General features: G+C 39.7%; 1 protein-coding gene and 1 pseudogene across 7 annotated transcripts in view; one reads left to right on the plus strand and one right to left on the minus strand.

Moving 5' to 3' along the window:
- Rabgap1l (RAB GTPase activating protein 1 like) overlaps positions 1–17,315 on the plus strand; it is a 725,139-nt gene that overhangs the window by 122,277 nt on the left and 585,547 nt on the right. The window lies entirely within an intron of this gene.
- Positions 2,081–2,650, minus strand: LOC106010079 (PEST proteolytic signal-containing nuclear protein pseudogene; annotated as a pseudogene).

Here is a 17,315-nt window from a genome sequence, read left to right on the forward strand (position 1 = left end):
GAAATGTCATATGGTACTGATAAAGTTAAATGAAAAAATTTCCAGGAAATACCTAATTGTCACAGTTATTTTTGCTTGCAATATTAGGTAAGCTACATATTATATGTGTATATCCTTTGGCTCATCAGTAAGATTAATAAATTATTGTTATATTAAATGAATAAAATTAAGATTTCCATGACATCCTTAAATTAGGCAGTATTTATAGGTGACATGTAGTTTTTGTTTTGTAGTAAAGAAGGTAATAGGGAAAAATAATTTAAATTCTAACAGTGTCAGTTTTGTAAAACAAGGGTAGAATTTCTGTTGAGTGATGTAAATATTTTACATGCTGTCTGTTGGTACTCTCACTTGCCCAAGTTTTAAAATGCTTGCTGCTTCAGATATAGAAGCTACTTAGCCATTTTTATATTAAAAAGCTTTGTCATGGCTCAGGCCTCATATACTTTGAAATTATTATTTTCATCTTTCATAAGATTATTGTAACTAGTTTGAGTCAGCTCTTATTACTGTGTACTATTTTGCATCATATTATTAATGAGCATTATATGAGCAATATTTAAAACTGAAGTCTCCTGAGCATCTGTTAATATTTTGTTATAAGATTTTTCTTATAAGTGGAATTGCTATATGATATTTTAAGGGTATACTTTATAAGGAACTACCAGACTTTTTTCCAGGCTACTCAATCATTTTATTTTCCCTCCACTAATGCACAGGTATATATGTGTTCCAATTTTTCCTTATCTTTGAGGATTTTTATATCTTTGTTCATTAAAGAGATTGGCTTATAGTTTTCCTTTTTTGGTTAAGTCTTCATCCAGTTTTGATATGAGAATAATGCTCACTTCCAGCAATGAGTTTGGCAGTGCTCCTTCCCTTTCAGTTTCACAGAACAGTTTGAGGAATATTAACGTTAGATTTCCTCTGAAGTTCTTGTAGAATTTTGTGGTGAATTGATCAGATTCAGGCTTTTTTTTTTTTTTTTTTTGGTTTTTTACTTGGTAGTGTTTTTATTATTTGCCTCTATTTCATTACCTGTTATTGCTCTATTCAAGGTTTATGTATCTTCTTGCTAATTCATACATGTCTAAAAATTTCTCCATTTCTTCTACTTTCTCTAATTTATTAGGTTATAAATTTTTCAAAATAGTTTATTTTAATCCTCTGGATTTGGATAGCATTCATTGTGATTTCACCTTGTTTTGTTTCTAAATATGTCAATATAGTGTTTCTAAGAAGTTCCTTTGGTGAGTTTGGTTAAGGATTTACTAATGTTGTTTATCCTTTAAAAGAACTAACTTTTATTCATTGATCCTTTGTGTTTTTTTACAGTCGCAATTTCTTTAATTTCTCTGATCTTTATAATTTCTTTCCTCCTACTGGTTTTGGATTTCAGTTGTTATATTTCTAAAACCTTGAGATGGATCATCAAATTATTTATTTGGGATTGCTCCATTTTTTTTTTTAATGGGTGCATTCACATCTGTCAACTTCCGTCTTAGCACTGCTTTCATTGTGTCCCATAGGTTTTGATAGATTTTTGTTTCCATTATTTCTATGAATTGTTAAATTTCTTCTTTGAATTCTTCTGTGACCTATTGATTATTCAGTAGTGTACTATTTAATGTCCATGTGTTTGCATAACTCCTGTGGTTTCTTTTGCTTTTGATTTCTGGTTTCCTTCTGCTATGACCCAATAGTATGCAGCAGATTATTTCAATTCTTTTGTATTTATTTAGTCATGCTTTATTGCCTAAGATATAGTGTACTTTGAGAAAAGTTCCATGTGCTGCTGAGGAAAATACATATTTATTTATTTATTTATTTTACCATTTCTGATTTCTTTATTATCTGTAACCTTTGGGAACTAATCACATGAAACTACAAAATTAGCAAATGTCTTGAAATCTGTATATAAACCACAAATTACCTCTAATTTCAAACTCACTTATTACTGTACCACTCAATCTTAAAAAAAAATGAAAAAGAAAAAGAACAAGCAGCTCCAAAGATAGTCTTATACCATTTTAAAAAAGGAAACTCTTACTTTTAACTTTACACCCACCCCACACCCCATTTCAGAACACATCATTTAATTGTCTTGGTCTTGGACATTTCCAAGGTGAGATTTTATATTTCGTTCCCATAGCTTCTGGTTATCAGAAAACCCATATGTTCCTTTATTGAAAGAGTTTGATCCAGCTGATGTTGGTGTATCCCTTCCAATATTCTTCATCTTCATCTTTGCTTCTGGAGGCATTTGCTCTAGTTCACTATTTTCATCTTCATTAAAAGCTGCTGCTACTGAAAGGGTTTTTGGAGCAAGAGTTGGAACAGTTTCTTTAGGCTTACTTGATCCAAGTTTGACGGATATAGCTGATGCTTTCTTTGTTGTCTGACTACTTACGGCAAATCCAAACTTGGAGATCTTTGTAGGCTTTGTTGGGAGGTCTGCAGCTTCTTCTTCAGCTGATCGCTTTTCAGCGCTGCGACTGGAACTTTCCCCTCCATTACTGGAAGAAACAGTCTTAGTTTTCACAGGTTTTTCTGCTTCTTCTTCAGGTCCTCCGGCGCCTCCAGCTCTCTTCGGCTTCTTAGGCTTCTCCTCTCCCACCTTTCCGTCCGCCATTTTCCCAGCTGTGGCCTCCCCTGCCGGAAAATACATATTTTGTTGTTGTTGGATGAAACACTCTATAGGTAGCTCTTAATTCCATTTGTTCAACGGTAGATTTAACTCTGATATTTCTTTGTTGATTTTTTTTGTCTGGTTGACCTGCCCATTTGTGAATGGTGTACTAAAGTCCCCTGATATGATTATATTGGTCTCTTTCTTTCCTTTTATGTCCAGTAGTTTCTGTTTTATGACCCTAGCTGTACCAACATTCACTGCATAGATATTTACAATTGTTAACTCTGTTGAATTATTCTGGTATATAGTGGTCATCTTTGTTTCTTCTGATTAGTTTCAACTTGAAATCTGCTGTGTCAGAAAATAAGAGAACTAACTCCTACTTGCTTTCAGGGTCTGCATAGAGTATTACTTTCTATCCTTTCACTTTCAGTCTATGTGTGGTTAGATTTTATTTTTTTTAATTCAAACTTCCAGTTTGTGTCTTTTGATTGGGAGTTACAGTCATTGATTTTAAGAATTATTATTGCAAGATATTTACTAAATCCTGTCATTGCATTATTTTTGTAATGCTGATTCCTTTATTTTTTTCTTTTTGTTTATTTTCTCCATTAGATTCTTATTTTCCTTTGGGCTTTTTGGTATTGGTGGCTCTTCTGTCTCTTTCTAGGATTTCCTTTAATATTTTTACAGTACTGGTTTACTGGTTGTATATTTCTTTAGGTTGTTCTTTGTCATGAAAGTCTTTATTTCATCATCAGTTTTGGAGCCTAGTTTTGTAGGATATGGTAGTCTCAGTTGACAGTTGTTTTTTTTTAGGGCTTGAAAAAAGTCACTCCAAGCTTTTAAGGTTTATACTGATAAATCTACAGTTATTCAGGTGGGCTTGCCTTTATAGATTACTTGCTGTTTTTCTTGTGCAGCTTTTAGTATTCTCTCTTTTTGTTGAATTTCTGGAAGTTTGATTATGATGTATTGTGGAGAGATTCTTTTCTGTTTATGGCTATTTGTGAGGCTCTATATGCTTTTGTACTTTGTATCCTGAATTCTTTTCCTAAATTTAGAAAATTTTCTGCTGTGACTTGGGTTAATGAATTTTTTATATATATTTTTTTCTTTTTTGGTACTGGGGATTGAACTCAGGACCTTGCACTTGCGAGGCAGGCGACGGAACCACTGAGCTAAATCCCTGGCACTATACTTTTTAATTCATCTAATTTTTTCTTTATTCCTATAACTGAGGTTTGTTTTTTTTTTTTTTGGTACCAGGGATTGAACTTGGGTTCTTGCGCTTGCACAGCAGGCAGCGAAACCACTGAGCTAAGTCCCCGGCCCAAACTGAGGTTTTTTTGTTATCTAGTGGTTATTGGATTCAGCTTTCATGGTGTCTTATTGTTTTTAAGGTGTTGCTGAATTCAGTCTACTACAGTGGATCCTTGACTTATAAACTCAGTTCATTTCTGAGGGCTGGTTGTAACTCAGGTTGGCCAATGAAGGCTCAGGCTCCTCTACATAGCCTTCAAGTCTCTCTCCTATATACAGGCAGATCTCAGTGTCCTTGGAGAGACATTGGCCCAGGATTTCTCAGTTAGGCTCGCACAGGAAAGGATATTGTAACAATCCTTCCAGAATTCTGTATCTGAGACCAGATGGAAGCACAAGTGACTGGCATTCGGGTTGTAACTCAAGATTTTGTTTGGAAATTAAAACTAAAATTCCAGTCATAACCCAAGTTGTTTCTATGTCAGGCTGGTTGTAACTTGAGAGTCCACTGTATATCAACTTTGTATTCAAGTTCTGACATTGTCTTATATTTGTCAAATGTGCTACCCATGCCTTCCATTGAATTTTTCATATTTTGAATTTTTGCTTGGTTTCTTTTCATAATTTCTAATTCTTTATCTCAGTGGTCATTCATATCTTATATTGTCTTGTTTAACTCAGCTTATTTTTTGTTTCTTCTTTTAGCTTGGTGAATATTTTGCAATAATTAAGTCATTTACCTGTTTATTTAAACCCTCTTTAAGCTTGCTAAATGCTTATGAATTTGCTTATGTTGCTTTGATCTCTTCAAACATTTTGACCATTTGGTTTTGACTTCTTTTCCTGTAACTTACTTTATTTTATTTTATTATTTTTTGGTAATATCTATTACATATTTTGGTCCTTATTTCCACTTTCAGTTTCTCACACTAGAAAAACAAAGCAGTATTTATACATGTGTATTCTATTTATTTCACTTAAGAATATGGTCTCAAGACACATCCATTTAGCTAGAAATGTCTCAAGCTCATCCTTCTGTGTGGCATAGTAGTAGTCCATTATATAAAAAAACACTTCTCCTTTATTCATTCATCGGTTGATGGGCATTTGGGCTGTTTCCAAGATTTAGCTATTACAAACTGTGTTGCTATAAATGTGGGTGTGCATATATTGCTGTGGTTTGATGCTTTTAATTCTTTCAGAAAGATAGATACCAAGAAGGGGAATAGCTGGGTCAGATGGAGTCTCTAGTTTTAGTTTTTTGTTTTTCTTTTTTTGGTATCGGGGATTGAACTTGGGTCCTTGCACTTGCGCAGCCGGTGGCGAAACCACTGAGCTAAATCCCCGGCCTCTAGTTTTAGTTTTTAGAGGAATCTTGAATCTTGATACTGATTTTCATATTGGTTGTACTAATTTACACTCTCACCCACAGTAGAGAAAAGTCCCTTTTCCCCCACAGCACCACCAGCATTTGTTATTGGCTGATTTTTTGATAATAGCCATTCTTTCTGGAGTGACATGGAATCTCAGCATTATTTTCATTTGCATTTCACAAATGACCAGTGATGTTGAACTTTTTTCTTATATTTATTTGCTATTTGTACTTCTTCATTTGAGAAGTGCCGGAGACTCCTGCAGTAAGTCTCTAGCCCCCACCTGCCCAATGTGTGATGCAAGGTTGAAGAAAAACTTTAGACGGAGTTAAGAGAAAGTGTGAACTGGGAGGGTCAGTGCTCCTTTGGCAAAAGGCACTGGCCTGTCTCTTCCACTGAATTTTTTTTTTAAATAAAGTGGAGTACTACTCAGCCATAAAAAATGAGAAATTAGAGACATTTATAGCTAAGTGGATGCACATTGAGGTGATTCTCTTAAGTGAAATAAATAGGACACACATGTGTAAATACCGAATAGTTTCTCTGGTGTGAGAAACTGAAAGTGTAAATAAGGACTAAATGCATAATAGGTAATCTTCCACTGAATTTTATTATTCATCAGTCAGGGTAAAAGGTGAACTATGTGTATAAATGTGCAATACATGAGATTTTCCTGGAAACTAATGCAGGCAAGGATTTAAAGAGAAGAGTCAAAGCATTTTCAAATTAGAAGGAAGATAGACAAAATATATGGTTATAATTACAGCATTGTCCTTCAAGCTATGAAGGCACTAATTGTGGGGATGGAATTTGGGTGCGATTTACTCTGACCTCAGCTATGAATGTTATCTCATATTAGCCCCACAGCTTCATAGGCTATCACTCTGGTCTCATTTGTGGCTGTTAGCGGGGAGGTCATATTGATCTATGAGCTACAGCAGTGCTTATGAGATACTTTTGTGAGTTACCCAGCTTCAGTCAGACATGCTTCTTAAGGTAAGCCAATTGAGGGAATTAACTCTTTGCAGCCTGCACTGCTTACAGCATGTTCTGGGCACCATCAATATTGCAGGTTCTGGCAGAGAAGTGATTATTTATTTCAGATGCCCATTTTTGGATTAGGTCTTTAAATTTGGAGGTCTGATTTTTTTTTGAGTTCTCTGTGTGTTCTAGATATTAGTCCTTTTTCTGAGGAACAGCTGGCAAAAGTTTTTCCCCACACTGTGTTTCTTTAGTATAATATGAACGAATGAATCAGCAAGCAAAATTATTAACTATGGTGAAAAAGTCAGACTTTTAAAGTGCGAAAGGGCAGAGAAGAGTTTAATCAGAGAAAGTAGTTGAATAAATTCATAAAATTGAGGCAATATGGAATATTTAGGATTTGTAGGAAATTAGATATTGCTGGGACATCAGTGGACATGATAGGTAATTGTTCTGGATAGGTAGATCATTAGTATTGTTCAGGAATTTGGAGGTTTTATTCTCAGGTGGAGAGGAACCATGGTAGGTTTTTAAGCTGTAATTGACACTACATTCATAATTAAGAAAAGCCATTGTGATAGCAGGGAAAACAGTGTTGAGAATAGACACAGTAAATACAAAGTAAGAAGGCTTTTGTGGCCAAGATAAGTGATGATGATGGCTTGGAGAAAGACAGTGGGGATGGTAGAAAAAATGAAATGGTAAGAGTCTGTAAAGAAGTAAAAGTCAGCTAGCTACTCTAATAAACTTCCTAAGAAATGATTTCATGAACTATTATTTCTTCTTTTTCCTTTTACTGGAAATAAATGACATGCATTCCATTACCCATAAGATATTTAGTGGCAGGATTCCTTGATAAGGAACTGATTGTGGAATATAACCTTTGTAGAAGTGTTTTGTTTTATATTGCTTGATTTTCTAATTTTTATGTTACAGAATAATTCTATATTCTGCTGGTAATGATTAGCCAAAATAAGTATAGAATACTAGGAGTATTTAGGTGCCACCACTTATATTTCGATTTCCAGTATATTGTGCTAAAGTAGATTAGGGGAGAAACAATTTCTTTTTCTTACTCATTGATGGATTCATGGTTAAGATTCTTATAATAAAAGAAACACTCGCTGCCTGCCTTGCAAGCGCAAGGTCCCGAGTTCAATCCCTGGTACCAAAAAGAAAAAAAAAAAAGAAATATTAACAAGCATATAAATTTATTTAATATGTTTACAGACAGCACAGGGAAGATATATTTTATGCTTAGGTTTGATAAGTGGAAGTGTGTAGAAATATGATTGGACAAAAAAGTGGTATGATCTAATGGTAATAAATTGAAGGGGAACTTAGCAAGGTCTATTCAGGTCTATTTGGTTTGTTCTTGGAGTCTCTATGTCTTCAAGGATAAGGACATTCCTTTCTTCTGGACAGAGGGAGGGTACCTCTGAAATAAAAAAAATTTTAAAGAGACTTGAGAATGGTTTATTAGAGGTAGATACAGGATGTACTCAAGAGCAGAGTGTGGGTACTCAGAGAAAATGAGGCAATTGAAATAAAAATTTTATGACCTACTTCTGGTTAGATTTTTATGGCCCACTTCAGGGAAAGAGAGGCAAGGGTAAGGTGAGAGTGACCTTTTTCTACTGCTGTCTCAAGATGCTATATTTTGGAGTAGCATAACCCTAAGTTCATCAGATCTTATCATGAGATTACATCAAAGAAAATAAAACTGAATACAGCTCTATTTCCGTAAGGTATTCAAGTGAGAATAGTTGGTGTTGTGTCCAGATTGTGAAGTCTCAGAGACCACCAGGAGGCCGTTTCCGATGTAAGCACACAAGGGTCGTTTATTTAAGCTTAAGCAGGGACTTTTAACTGTCACCGACACAGCGGATCGAGATTGAGAGTCCTGAGTCCCTAACTAGCAGGGTTTTTATTGAGAATATAACAAGCTTTGGTTATTAGTAGCCAGGTGATTGGTTAATATTTAATATATATGAAGTGTAGGGTTTTGGTTGGCTAGGCTTTGGGGGTCGAAGGGGATTACGTATTGGTTTTTGTGAGGGAGAAAAGGGGCAAAGATTAACGGCCGGTTGTTACATACTGATCGTTAGCAGACTCACTAATGGCCGCATCTATCTTGTGTGGACAGTCAGCTCATTAACTGTTTATCCTATAGATAGTGTGCCTGGAACGCTCTCTCCCCGGGTACACAGGTGGTTGGGTAATAAACTCAGGAATTTCAAGTGGTGAATTTCTAGTTTAAGCACAAATTTGAGAGAACAAAGGAGACGGCTCCAAAATGGAGTCAATTTGGTCCCACATTCCCCCCTTCTCATGATGTTATAGAGGGCCAATCATGGGCCTCTGGGGGTTAATTTTATCAAGTCGGTAGGAATTGGCTGGTATTGGGACCTGAGCACCATTAACTGAACAGCGTTAATTCGTTTTTTGATGAACGAAACTAGTCTATTGAGCATACAAGGTCTAAAGGTCAACAGTAGTAACACGATAAGCAAGGGGCCTAGCAGGGTAGAGATTAGGGTAGTTAGCCAAGGGGAAGAATTAAACCAAGATTTGAACCAGTTTTGAGATAGTTTTCTTTTTCGCTTACGTTTGGCGATGTCTTCTCTAACTTTAGCCATGGACTCTTTGACCACTCCTGAATGATCTACATAGAAGCAACATTTTTTACCTAAGGCAACGCAGAGTCCTCCCTGTAGAAGGGGGTGTCTCGTAATATTGTCCTGTGAATTACATGGTTGTAACCCGGTGTTCGTGAATCGACCGGGGGGAGGGTACACCCCTTTTTTGTTTTTCCACATTTAGGCCTTTCCCGTGACTCTAGGCTCCAGTGTCCGATATCTCAGCTGCCAGTGGCTAGCCGACAGAGATCAAACTCTAGAGCAGGCCACCAGGTTAATGGTGGGCTCGCTTTGGACGAGCTGTTAATAATGTCACCTGTGGCGGTACTGATGATCATCCAGGTTAAATTTAGGGGAGCATGTGGGTTCTGTCTTCCTAAAATCGGTGTCAAAAGTACAGTTACCACAATCATGACCTTTGACGACGCAGCTTGAGTTTGAGGGGATTGTCTTGGTCTTTGGACACCTGTCATGATGGAACGAAGTCCTCTAGGACAGCGTGAGGATCTCGACCTTGAGAGCGGTGGGCGTGGTCAGGACTGTGACGTAGGAAACGCTTTTGTCCATCCTGAAAAAGTGTCTACAAAAACTAACAAGTATTTATAACCATACCTTTCAGGTTTTACCTTGGTGAAGTCTAATTTTCAATACGCTCCAGGTCGGCTTCCCCTCAGCCTATTTCTTGGGTTGGCCCTATTGTGGGTGGCATTTGTCAATTGACAGGCTTTGCAGGTAGCAACAATATGTTTAATTTTAGAATTAGCATCACGGATCTTAATTTTAGCATGTCTCAGGAGATCTTGCATTTTTCGAGTGCCCATGTGGGTGGTCCAGTGCATCTTGGAGAAAACTTGTTCTCTCAGCGCTTTAGGCAAGATGACTTTACAATCAGAAGATTTTTTACCACCCGTTGAGGCACTGAGGCATAGGTAATTGTTTTATCTAATTTAAATCTTCTTCAGTGTACTGGGGTTTTTCTGGTAGGGCTGCACTTCCCGGATCGGGCAGCTGAGTGGCCAGTGTCAGATTAATCTTTAAGGCTATTTTTCGGGCTGTCTGGTCAGCTAAATTATTTCCTCTGGCAATTGGAGTGTCGCCTTTTTGGTGTCCTGGGCAATGGATAATGGCTAATTTTTTAGGTAGCCAGAGGGCTGTTAAGAGGGCAAGGATCTTCTCTTTGTTTTTAATAGTCTTTTTTTTAGCTGTCAGGAGTCTCCTTTCTTTGTAGATGGCCCCATGGACGTGTGCAGTGGCAAAGGCATACCGACTATCTGTGTATATATTTAACTTTTGGCCCCGTCTTAGAGTCAATGTCTTGGTCAGAGCTATGAGCTCCGCCCGTTGTGCTGAGGTCCCGGTGGGCAATGGTTCTGCCCAAATAACCTCAGTCTCTGTCACCACTGCTGTTTCTGTATACCTGTGGCCATCACGAACAAAGCTGTTTTCATCAGTGTACCAGGTATCATCTGCATCTGGCCATGGTTGGTCGCTCAGATCTGCTCGAATTTCATGTACCTGGGCTAGGATGTCTGTGTAGTCGTGAAGCGGAGCCTCCAAGTTCGGGTCTGGCAACAGTGTGGCTGGGTTTAAAGCAGCCGGGGCCTGAAAGACAACTTGGGTTGGATTTAGGAGTAAGCTCTGGTAGTGGGTCAGGCGAGCATTACTGAGCCATCGATCCGGAGGCTGTTTTAGGACTCCCTCAATAGCGTGAGGGGTGGTCACGCACAGTTCTTGGCCTAATGTCAACTTGTCAGCATCTTTGACCATTAGAGCCACTGTTGTAATCATTCTTAGACACGGGGGCCATCCTGATGCAACTGGATCAAGTCTTTTTGATAGGTACGCCACTGGGCGGCGCCATGGCCCTAGATGCTGGACCAGGACGCCCTTAGCAACTCTTTTGTTTTCATCAATGTAAAGGTGGAATGGCTTAGTAATATCGGGCAAGCCCAAGGCTGGTGCCGTCAGCAAGGCTGTTTTAATTTGATCGAAAGATTTTTGTAGCTTTTCTGTCCATTGAAAAGCCTGATTGTCTTTGGTTGTCTCGTAAAGGGGCCTTGCGAGCTCTGCGAACCCCAGTATCCATAGGCGGCAGAAGCCCGCCGATCCCAAGAACTCTCTGACTTTCCGAGGAGAATCTGGTGTGGGTATCTTAAGAACTGTCTCTTTTCTAGCATCCGACAGCCATCTCTGCCCTTCCCTAAGCATGTACCCCAAGTAGCTTACCTCGGGTTTGCAGATCTGGGCCTTTTTGGCGGACGCCCGGTACCCCAGTTCTCCTATGACTATCAAGAGTCTCTTGGTTCCACTTAGGCAGTCTTCCCGCGTTTCAGCTGCTATGAGGAGGTCATCTACATATTGTAACAGAGTTAGTTGGGGGTTCTGGAGGCGAAACTCACCCAGGTCTTCATGTAGGGCCTCGTCGAAGATGGTGGGAGAGTTTTTGAATCCTTGGGGTAATCGGGTCCATGTCAGCTGTCCGTTGAGGCCTTGTTCTGGGTCACTCCATTTAAATGTAAAGATGTGTTGGCTTTTGGGTGTTAGCGGAAGGCTAAAAAAAGCATCTTTGAGATCCAAGACTGTGTACCATCGATGGCTCAGGGGAAGTGAACTCAAAAGGGTGTATGGATTAGGCACTGTGGGGTGGATGTCCATAACCCTCTTGTTCACTTCCCGGAGATCCTGCACTGGCTGATAGTCATTAGAATGAGGTTTTCGCACTGGCAACAAGGGGGTGTTCCAGGCTGATTGACAAGGCCTAAGAATCCCCTGAGCAAGCAACCTCCTGATGTGTGGAGTTATTCCCTTCTGGGCCTCTAGGGGCATAGGATATTGGCGAACTTGTACAGGATCTGCCCCAGGTTTTATTTTTACAAACACTGGTGCTCTGTGTGCAGCTAACCCCATGTCTCCAGTCTCTGCCCATGTTTGTGGGAACATGATGAGCCATTGTTCCATGTCAGGATCAGGAGGGGCCCTCTTCTGATGTAGCAGATATTTATCTTCTAGGTTTATGGTTAGTACCTGAATGGGCCTTCCCTCTTGATTAAGGACTTTTGTGCCCCCGGGTTGGAAATGAATTTGAGCCCCTAATTTAGTCAGTAAGTCTCTTCCCAATAAGGGGTAGGGGCAGTCTGGTATAATCATAAATGAGTGGGTTACTTGGCCCACTCCCAAGTCTACTGTTCTTTGGGTTGTCCATGAATACTTTTTCATGCCTGTAGCTCCTTGAACCCAGGAGGTCTTATCAGAAACATGGCCACATGGTTTAAGTAGGACCGAATGTTGAGCCCCTGTATCCACTAGGAACTCGATAGGTCTCCCCTCCACTTTTAGGGTTACCCTGGGCTCGGGGAGGGGTGCCGAACCCCGTCCCCCCTAATCATTTAATTCATCCATAGCCAGGATAGGGGCCTTGGGGCGTCCTTCCTGTTGTTTCTTTTTGGGACAGTCTCTGGCCCAGTGTCCATACTCTTTGCAATGAGCACATTGATTTTTCCCCAACTGGGGGCGCTCTCTGCGTCTCTCTTTGTTTTTTCCTTCTACCGCAATCTTTCTTAGTCTACGTTCACGTTCCTTTTGTTTTCCTGCAGTGGCAGCCAGAAGGATCCGAGCTAAGTTTCGGGTCTGGCGGTCATCAGCTTTTTTTCGTTTCTCCTCTGCGGTTTCTCTATTGTTATACACTTTCTCTGCCACTGCCACTAAGTCTTGAATACTCTTTTTTCCTAACCTATCTACTTTCTGTAACTTTTTTTAATGTCTGGCGCCGCCTGGTGGACAAAATGTATTATTACAGCTGTTTTTGTCTCAATTGTTTCTGGGTCCATAGGAGTGTACCTACGAAAAGCTTCCTGAATTCTTTCTAGGAAAGCAGCAGGGCTTTTATCTAACTTTTGTTGTACATCCCCTACCTTAGCCAAATTTGTAGGCTTCCTCGCTGCTGCTTTCAGACCTTTTAATAGAGCCTGGCGATAGACCCGAAGCCTCTCCTTACCTTCCGCCGTGTTGAAGTCCCAGTTGGGTCGGGACAGAGGAAAAGAAGTGTTGATAGTGTCAGCATTGGTGGTGGGTTGACCATTGTCACCAGGAACCAATTTCCTGGCCTCATTCTGGATCCTCTCTCGTTCCTCAGTGGTGAACAGGACCTGCAGAAGCTATTGACAGTCATCCCAAGTGGGCTGATGGGTAAACAAAACAGTTTCTAACAGGTTAATCAAATCTCTAGGGTTATCAGAGAAATTGGCATGTTGTCGGCGCCAATTATAAAGATCACTTGTAGCAAAGGGCCAGTAATGGTGAGGCTGGTTCCCATGTTCATCAGGGGGCCCTATCGCTCGCAGCGGACAAACAGTAGAGTCTGCTGGTCCTGCCGGCGAGGCGGCGCGCCGGTGACGAGTATTTTGGGCGGGACCATTACGGTTGCCAGCACCCGGGGCGGGCTCTTCCTCCCTAGCCCCGGCTGGGACTGGGTCATTTCTTTTAGCCTGCTGTTGCGGAAGAGAGGGGAGAGAGTAAGGGGGAGGGAAAATAAGATCTTCGGTCCCTCCCTGGAGGACAGGGTAGAGTGGCGCGGTCGGCTTGGTTTCGGTCTGCTTCTCGTCATCGCGCCCTCTAGGAGTCTTCTTACTGGCTGTCAGGATTAACTCTGGCTGCTGTTGCTGTGAAGGCAAAAAAGGCTTAACCCACGGGGGTGGGTTAAAGATCAGAAATTTCTAAATGGCAATGTAGGGTACCTGGTCGGGATGAAGGATGGCTTTACGAACTCTGCGTATAATTTGCAAATCAAAAGTTCCCTCGGGGGGCCATCCTACCCCAAGGGTGGGCCACTCCGAGCTACAGAGGGTGATGAACTTAGCCTTTTTAATTTTTAAACTTAGGTTACGAGCGCTCTCCCTAACTTCCTTGAAATGATCTTTCATGAGGGAAAGAGGGGTAGTCACAGTCTGTCCCATCGTCTCAGTCTAAGTCAGTACAACACACAGACAAACACAACAGAAAAACACGCGAGACAAAATCGTCCTCCGCCTGATCGGAGGCAATGCAAATGGGACGACGGCCTCCTGCCGTGCCGCGGGAGCGACCCGCACCGTCCCTCCAGGAGTCTCACTGACTCGTACTCTTGGGGCACTCCGTCCCCACCAGCGGAATCCGGAACGTCTTCCAGGATCCCGGGTTGGCGGCCCTTGCAGCGCGTCCGCCTAGACCGTCTGCCGACCTTCCCAGAAAATAGGCCCAGACTTTACAAACACAAAAAACACTCACCAGCCGGCGTTGACCCTCCGGTACGGGAGTCCTGAAGGTCTTGGGATCCCGGACGAGCCCCCAAATGTTGTGCCCAGATTGTGAAGTCTCAGAGACCACCAGGAGGCCGTTTCCGATGTAAGCACACAAGGGTCGTTTATTCAAGCTTAAGCAGGGACTTTCAACTGTCACCGACACAGCGGATCGAGATTGAGAGTCCTGAGTCCCTAACTAGCAGGGTTTTTATTGAGAATATAACAAGCTTTGGTTATTAGTAGCCAGGTGATTGGTTAATACTGAATATATATGAAGTGTAGGGTTTTGGTTGGCTAGGCTTTGGGGGTCGAAGGGGATTACGTATTGGTTTTTGTGAGGGAGAAAAGGGGCAAAGATTAACGGCCGGTTGTTACATACTGATCGTTAGCAGACCCACTAATGGCCGCATCTATCTTGTGTGGACAGTCAGCTCATTAACTGTTTATCCTACAGATAGTGTGCCTGGAACGCTCTCTCCCCGGGTACACAGGTGGTTGGGTAATAAACTCAGGAATTTCAAGTGGTAAATTTCTAGTTTAAGCACAAATTTGAGAGAACAAAGGAGACGGCTCCAAAATAGAGTCAATTTGGTCCCACATTGGTATTATAGATCTCCATCAAAAACGTGGAATTTTTAGGTGAATTACTAGGATCAGTTTTGAAAAACTAGCAGTTAAAAAATTTGAAGTTGTAAGTTACAAAGGAAAGAATTCTTACATCTACTCTTCTGCAGTGCATTAAAAAAATACACCATATTTTAAGCAAAGGAAGATGGCAAACACAGTGTCCTGGGTTCCTTTAAGTTTCAGCATTCTTTCTCCTTCCCTTTCTTTAGTGGAGTTTATGAAAGCACTCCCAACTTGCCTGCAAGTGAGACTTAGCATACTTATCTAAAGACTTGTATTCATGCACTGTTAAAAATTTATCAAAAACAATAGCCTTATTACCACACAAAGAGCGTCTAATAAAGAGATCTATTTAGATACAATAAGGGAAGGAGGAACGTAATTGATACTTAATGGTGAAATTTTGCTTAATCTTATACTACTTGTTCAACATTTTGAAGCCTGTTTTTAGTAAAATGTGTTCTTCATAATAATGTTTTCTACTTTGTTCTAGTGTCAAAATGGAGTGAAAATTGATGATACAGTTATTTTAGGCATGAAAGAATTGACACAGAGAAGGGAGCTTGAAAAATGTAACACTTCAATGAACTCAGTGATCTTATTATGTAATTAGGCATCTAGGAGAACGTGTCTGGAAAAATAGGAGCAGATTTGGAGGATAAGATGAAATAATTGTAAAACAATTCAGTTTTTAAGGGGACAGTTGAATCAGCAGTAGTGAAAACATAGGGAGTGATTCTTGAATTCTTCTGGGGATATGTGATAAACTATAAATGAGAATTTAAAGCAGTTATTGAAAAAAAATAATGTCACGAAGGAAGAAAAATTTAAGTGATATTCATTTTAAAATTAACCTTAAGCAATGTTATTTATTTTAGTTTGGGAACTCCAGGACATTTTGAGGCCTGCGTATCGTATTTTAATGCAGATTGACATTTACTGAGATAGTTAGAAAGCATATGTTATAGTATAAATGAGGCTGAAATTATTAAAATAATTTTTATTAGTATATGTGATGTCATAATGAACAACTTCTATAAAAAATATATTGGTACTTATATGGAGATTTTTCAAATAATAATGAAGAAGGAAGAGGAGGAGGAAGAGGAAAAGAAGAAGAGGAAGAAGCAACAACAGCTGAAGCTGTGTTTATTTATTGGGGGCATTAGTCTTGAAAAGACATACTGAACTTTACATTTCTTGAAAAAGAGTTACCTACCTCAATTTATATTTGGGGAGTATATTTTAGATTTAGTATCTGAAATAAATGCTTTGAACTTGTATATAGAGTAAGTATGTCAGATGAGGCTGGTTCTCAATAGAAAATAAAAAATAAGGCCCAGCAGGAGTCACTTTATCTCTCTAATCTGCAGTTTTCTTATTGTAAGAATCTCACTAATAGTATAACTGAAGTTTTTTTTATCTAAAATTCCATTACATTGGATTTAGTGAGTTACAAAAGATTTTCAGCACAAATAATTCCATGGCTGTTACAATAAAGTCAGTTCAAAGACCAAAGGCATACCTTTGGTATCTGTGGTATGGTAGGTGTCCATAGTAAAGGAATACTGTCAGAGTATAATCCTTACCTTCAAAGGAGCTCTGTGTTACCTCATATTAATAAAGAACATATAACAGTAACTATAATAGAAGGTTGCATATGATGAAATGAAAAGAGTTTCCACAATGCTATGGTGGTTTAGGTGGGAGTTGAGGGAGTTCGACCACAGCAGTACAAGGATAGAGGTGATAGTTGACTACCTGAAGTCTGAATGACAAGAAGGAATATAACGGATATAGGAAGATTCAGGGAAAGAACTTTGAAAGGAACAGCGAATGCAAGGGTCCTTAAGATACAGACAAGCTTGGTTTGTTGTTGGGACTGCATGTTTGTGACCCTTACTACCACTGTAATTATTTGTTCAGAAAGATTGACAGAGTAACAACTTAATAGGATATGGAAGACACTTTTGCTTTGTTATTCTTTTTTTTTTTTTTTTTTTTTTTTGGTACTGGCGATTGAACTCAGGACCTTGTGCTTGCAAAGCAGGCGCCATGTCACTGAGCAAAATCCCCAGCCCTCCTTTATTATTCTTGAATGTTACTTGCATATTGTTTCACAGATTACACTCTCATGTCCCAAAGTGTTATGTCAAACAACACAAATCAGTAACAAGAAGTAACACACGTGTACTGCTTTCTGAGTGCTGAGTATTCTTGTAAATGTTTTACTTTTGTGTCTGACTTAGGCATAGAATTTGGATTCAGAAAACAGAAAATTAAGAAACAAGAAAGGAGTACAATTAGAATGAATCAAGAGGAGTCAAAATGCCAAAGAGAAAGTGGTACAGCAGATGAAGTGCTAAGAGGGAGGAAAAACCTTCTCTTGATATATCTGTTCTCCAAATGCTATCTTCCTGTCTTTTGTTTTTAGGCAGAGAGAGAGTTTGGGTGAAGGAGGTTTGCTTGTTAAAAAAGGGATAGGTTCTAGGTCATGATAGAAAGTTTTAATAATCTTACC

Source organism: Heterocephalus glaber, unplaced genomic scaffold (genome assembly GCF_053883595.1).
Source record: "Heterocephalus glaber isolate CG9 unplaced genomic scaffold, H.glaber_assembly_v1.0 deba00001600, whole genome shotgun sequence".
Classification (NCBI taxonomy): Eukaryota; Metazoa; Chordata; class Mammalia; order Rodentia; family Bathyergidae; genus Heterocephalus; species Heterocephalus glaber.